We start from the raw sequence: 5212 nt of genomic DNA, 5'->3' as shown, positions 1-5212 counted from the left end.
GAATCCACTACAAAGCACCTTTTCCGATTGCAAGATAAATAGATCAAGTTGGCAAAACAAAACCCAAAATATCAGAGAAGAAATACGAGGCTATAAGCAATCATTCATAAAAGAGATCAAAGAAATACTTTCATGGATATAAAAAGATAGATCTAATCATAAACTCAAAGTTCATTGATCCCAACAAACACACTGCAAAAAGAGTTACATCATATGGATCTCCAAGAGACCACTGTATTAGAATTCAGCGAGAGAGAGAAACCCATCTAGCTACTAACTACGGACCCGAAGGTCTACAAAGAACTACTCACGCATCATCGGAGAGGCACCAATGGAGGTGGTGAACCCCATCCGAGATGGTGTCTAGATTGGATCTGGTGGTTCTGGACTCTGCGGTGGCTGGATGAATATTTTGTCGATGCCTTTAGGGTTTCTAGAATATTGGGGTATTTATAGAGCAAAGAGGCGGCCTGGGGGGCACCCGGCATGGGCACAACCGATCAGGGCGCGCCTGGGCCTCCTGGCGCGATCTGGTGGGTTGTGCTTCTCCTCGGAGCACCCCCCAGGCGCAGCCAGGGCCCATCATGTTCGTTCTGGTCCAAAAAAATTCTCCGTAAAGTTTCTTGCATTTGGACTCCGTTTGATATTGATTTCCTGCGATGTAAAAACATGCAAAAAATAGCAACTGGCACTTAGCACTATGTCAATAGGTTAGTACCAAAAAATGATATAAAATGATTATAAAACATCCAAGATTGATAATATAACAACATGGAACAATCAAACATTATAGATACGTTGGAGACGTATTAGCATCCCCAAGCTTAACTCCTACTCGTCCTCGAGTAGGGAAGTGATAAAAACAGAATTTTTGATGTGGAATGCTGCCTATCATGTCATATCATATTTCTTTCTTTGTAGCATGGACATTTGGACTTTTATATTGTTCAAAGCAATAGTCTAGTTTTGACATGATAATTTAAATACTCAAGCATATCAACAAGCAACTATGTCTTTCAAAATATCAACGCTAAAACAAGTTATCCCTAGCCCATCATGCTCAACTATTGATCCATTCATGAAACACACTCGCATATTAGCTACACCCAATACTCAAGTACCGTCATATTGCCTCCTAGTTGGTGCTTTTATAAGAGAAGATGGAGACTCAAAAATAAAAATTGCATAAAGTAAAAGAAAGGCCCTTCGCAGAGGGAAGTAGGGATTTGTAGAGGTGCCAGAGCTCAAAGCGAAAAACTTAGAGATAAAGACATTTTGGGAGGTGAATCCATTCCGCCAACGAAAACGACTTAGAGTTCCCAACACTTTCCATGCTAGATATATCATAGGAGGTTCCCAAACAGAAAATAAAGTTTATTCCTTTTTCAACCATACTTTCACTTTCCATGGCTAGCCGTATCCACGGTTGACCTCCATACCAACACTTTCCAAGGAATTTATTATTTGATAACATAAAGTAAATTCATTTTTTCATTCCGGGACTGGGCATCCCTAATACCTTTGCCTTACTCTCGTGCAATGACAAGTGAATAAACACTCATCGTGAGAATAACACATCTAGCATGGAAAATATTAGCCACCCCTCACCACTCTGCGAGCGAAATGAACACACAAATGAGTTATAAAATTAGAGATGGCACATACAAATTTGCTTAGAACAACAAAAGAATACCGCATATAGGTAGATATAGTGGACTCATATGGCAAAACTAGTTTAAAGGATTTTGGATGCACAAGTAGAGATCATACTTAGTGCAAAACGAAGGCTAGCAAAAGATTGAGAAGCGGCCAACCAAGAAACGGATAATCTCATAAGCGAGCATTAAGCATAATTAACACCGAATAATGCACCACAAGTAGGATATAATTTCATTGCATGACTATTGACTTTCGTGCTTGCATAGGGAATCACAAACCTTAACACCGATATTCTTACTAAAGCATAATTACTCATCAACATAACTCACATATCACATCATCATATCTCAAAACTATTACTAAGAATCAAGTTTATTTTGTCCATTGATCTTCATGAAGGTTTTTATTATATCCTTCTTAGATATCTATCACTTTGGGACTAATTTTAATGTGTTGATTTTCATAAGCTCAAACAAATATAAGTGAAGATCATGATCATAAATTTTTCTTTCTCTCAAATTAATTTAAGTGAAGCAAGAGAGAATTTCTTGAAAATTTTACTAACTCTCAAATAAATCTAAGTGAAGCAAGAGAGCATTTCTTCAAAAATACTAAAGCACACCATGATCAAAAAGATATAAGTGAAGCACTAGAGCAAGTCCATAGCTTATGAAAATTTAAGTGAAGCATAGAGAGCAATTCTAACAAGTCATGACATAATTTTAGCTCTCCCAAATAGGTGTGTCCAGCAAGGGATCAAGACTTACAACACAAAATAAAACAAACAAAGACTCATATCATACAAGACCCTCCAAGCAAAACACATAGTATGTGACGTGTAAAAATATAGCTTCGAGTAAAATACCGATGGTCGTTAGAAGAAAGAGGGGATGCCACTCGGGGGCATCCCCAAGCTTAGCTGGTTGCTCATTTTTGGATAATAGCTTGGGATTCCGGGGCATCCCCAAGCTTAGGCTCTTCTACTCCTTATTCCTTCATCCATCGTAAGATAACCCAACACTTGAAAACTTCAATCACACAAAACTCAACAAAACCTTTGTGAGATCCGTTATTGTAAGGAAGCAAATCACTATTATAAGTACTATGCCAAACCAATTCATATTTTATTTTTTCATTATATCTACTGTATTCCAACTTTTACATGGCAAAAACTCATCAAAGAAAACCATAGAGCCATCAAAATAAGCACACAACGCAAAGAAAACAGAATCTGTCAAAACAGAACAGTGTGTAGCAATCTGACTATTTCGAAAACTTCTGGAACTCCAAAAATTCTGAAAAATTAGGACGACCTGGGAAATTTGTATATTAATCTTCTGCCAAAATAATTGTATTTTATCACGCTCTGGTAAAAAATGAGAATTGTTTTCGTGAGCGCAAAAGTTTCTGTTTTTCAGCAAGATCAAACAACTATCACCCAAGAAGATCCTAAAGGCTTTAGTTGGCACAAACACTAAGTAAAACACAAAAAACACAATCATAACAGTATAGTAACTATTCAGAGACTCAAGAACAGAAAGCAAAAAGCAAAAATAATTTTTATTCAATGGGTTGCCTCCCAACAAGCGCTATAGTTTTACGCCCTTGGCTAGGCATAAAGCAAGGATCTAAGTTTTGTCATCTTTGTTTAGAGATCCATAAGATGCCCTCATGATTGATTCATATGGTGGCCTAATTCTTATTCTAGGAAAGTGTTCCATACCCTTCCTCAAAGGAAATTAAACTTAATATTGCCTTCTTTCATATCAATCACGACACCGATAGTGCGTAAAAACGGTCTACCAAGAATAATTGGACAAGACGGATTGCAATCAATATCAAGAAAAATAAATCTATGGGGACATAATTGTCACAGCCCTAGAAATCTTCTTGTAATTAGTGGCATTGCATCCATGCATCATTGTCATTTTTAATTAAACTTGAAATGGGGATGCTTAAACCCTAACACCAAATGAATTCAACCAGGGTCAAAATAAAATCTTTTTCATTGAACTCAAAATGCCCTCTAAAAATGTTCAACATTTCTGGTTTGAGGTGGAAGCATCTACCAGAAATGGTTTATATTTTTGCAGGACATATTGGGCTCTGAATTAAATCATACTCTATTTGCATTTGAGCATTTAAATGCTATGTAATACTTTAAATGCTCAAATAATCATAAACTAAAATGTTTGCTGTTGGTTATATTCCAAACAGTGGCATTGAGCAGTTTCATGATTTCTGGATCTGTTGAAGTATTTTTAATAAAGCCCTGAAGTTACAGAAATAATAGAAAACAAAAAATAGAGGAGAGAGAGAGAGAACTCACCTGACTTACCTATCGCGGCCCAGCTGGCCAGCCCACCTGCGCGGCCCAGCCCGCCTGGCCCCTCCCATGTTGTCTTCCTCCTTGCCAGGAGGACGGGCGCGTGCCCGACGCGCGCGCACCGCCGTGCGCCACCTCCTGCTTAACGCCGAGGGCCTGGCCGCCTCTGGCGTTGCCGCGCAGACCCCCTGGACCCCTCGACCGCTCCACTCTCTCCCTGCCTCGCCTCCCTCGCTCTCTCTCCTGAAGCAAAGCGAAGCCGTCGCCGCCGTTCACTGCCACCGCGTCCACCGTTCTCCCCTCGCCTCCCCGTGCTGTCCAAGACCTCCGCCGCGACGCCCTCGCCCTCCCCACTGAGCCACGCTTCACCGGAGTCCCCGCATCGCCACCATCTGGTCGTCTTCAACCTCGGTACCCGTCGGACGCCGTTCGTCGATTCGCCTCGCTCCGGTCGCCCCCGAGCCCACTGATCTGCTCAACGACCTCCCTGTGAGCTCCGCCGCTTTTTCCCTCTCCTCCCCGCGTCATTTTCGCCCTCTAGCCGCAGCCCTGAGATCACCCGAGGCCGCCATCCGCCATGACCGGCGAGCCCATGCTCCCGAGCTTCTCCTGCTCGCTCTAGGGGTACTGATATGCTCCTGGCGCCTCCAGGAGGCTGTCTAGCCACTCCGTTAGCTCGCTCGAGCACTGCAGCCCCGCACCCGCGCTATCCCGAACTCCGACCGCCGCTGTTGTCATCGCCGGCGCCGCCACGGACCACCCCTGGTCCAGCCACCACCACCATCAGATGCACCCAGCTACGGGCGATCCAACGCGCCCGGCCGCGCGATCTCTCGTCGCCGGAGTTGGCCGGACGGGCGACACCGTCGTGCTGTGTTAGCACCGGCGTTTAGCCGTCGACGTGGCACCGTCATTAGCAGTTAATGACTCCGCTAATTAACCCACACTCTCACTGACATGCGGGCCCCGCTGCGTAACTAACCAGCTAACAAGAATAGATTAAGATTAATCTAAACACAGTGGCCCCACGCGTCGGCGTTGACCACGCTGACGTGGCCGTTGACCGGTCCCACTTGTCATCCACCTAAACCAGCCTGAGACACTGACTTATGGGTCCCACTGGTCAGGTTTGCCTTGGACCTGGCGTGTTGACCTGCTGATGTCACACTGATGTCATGCCGACGCAATAAGCTATTTTCTGGATTTATTTTAATACAGGAAAATCCA

Source organism: Triticum dicoccoides, chromosome 3B, assembly GCF_002162155.2.
Source record: "Triticum dicoccoides isolate Atlit2015 ecotype Zavitan chromosome 3B, WEW_v2.0, whole genome shotgun sequence".
NCBI classification, from domain to species: domain Eukaryota; kingdom Viridiplantae; phylum Streptophyta; class Magnoliopsida; order Poales; family Poaceae; genus Triticum; species Triticum dicoccoides.
The sequence above is the reverse complement of the archived record's forward strand: the minus strand, read 5'-3'. Positions refer to the sequence as shown.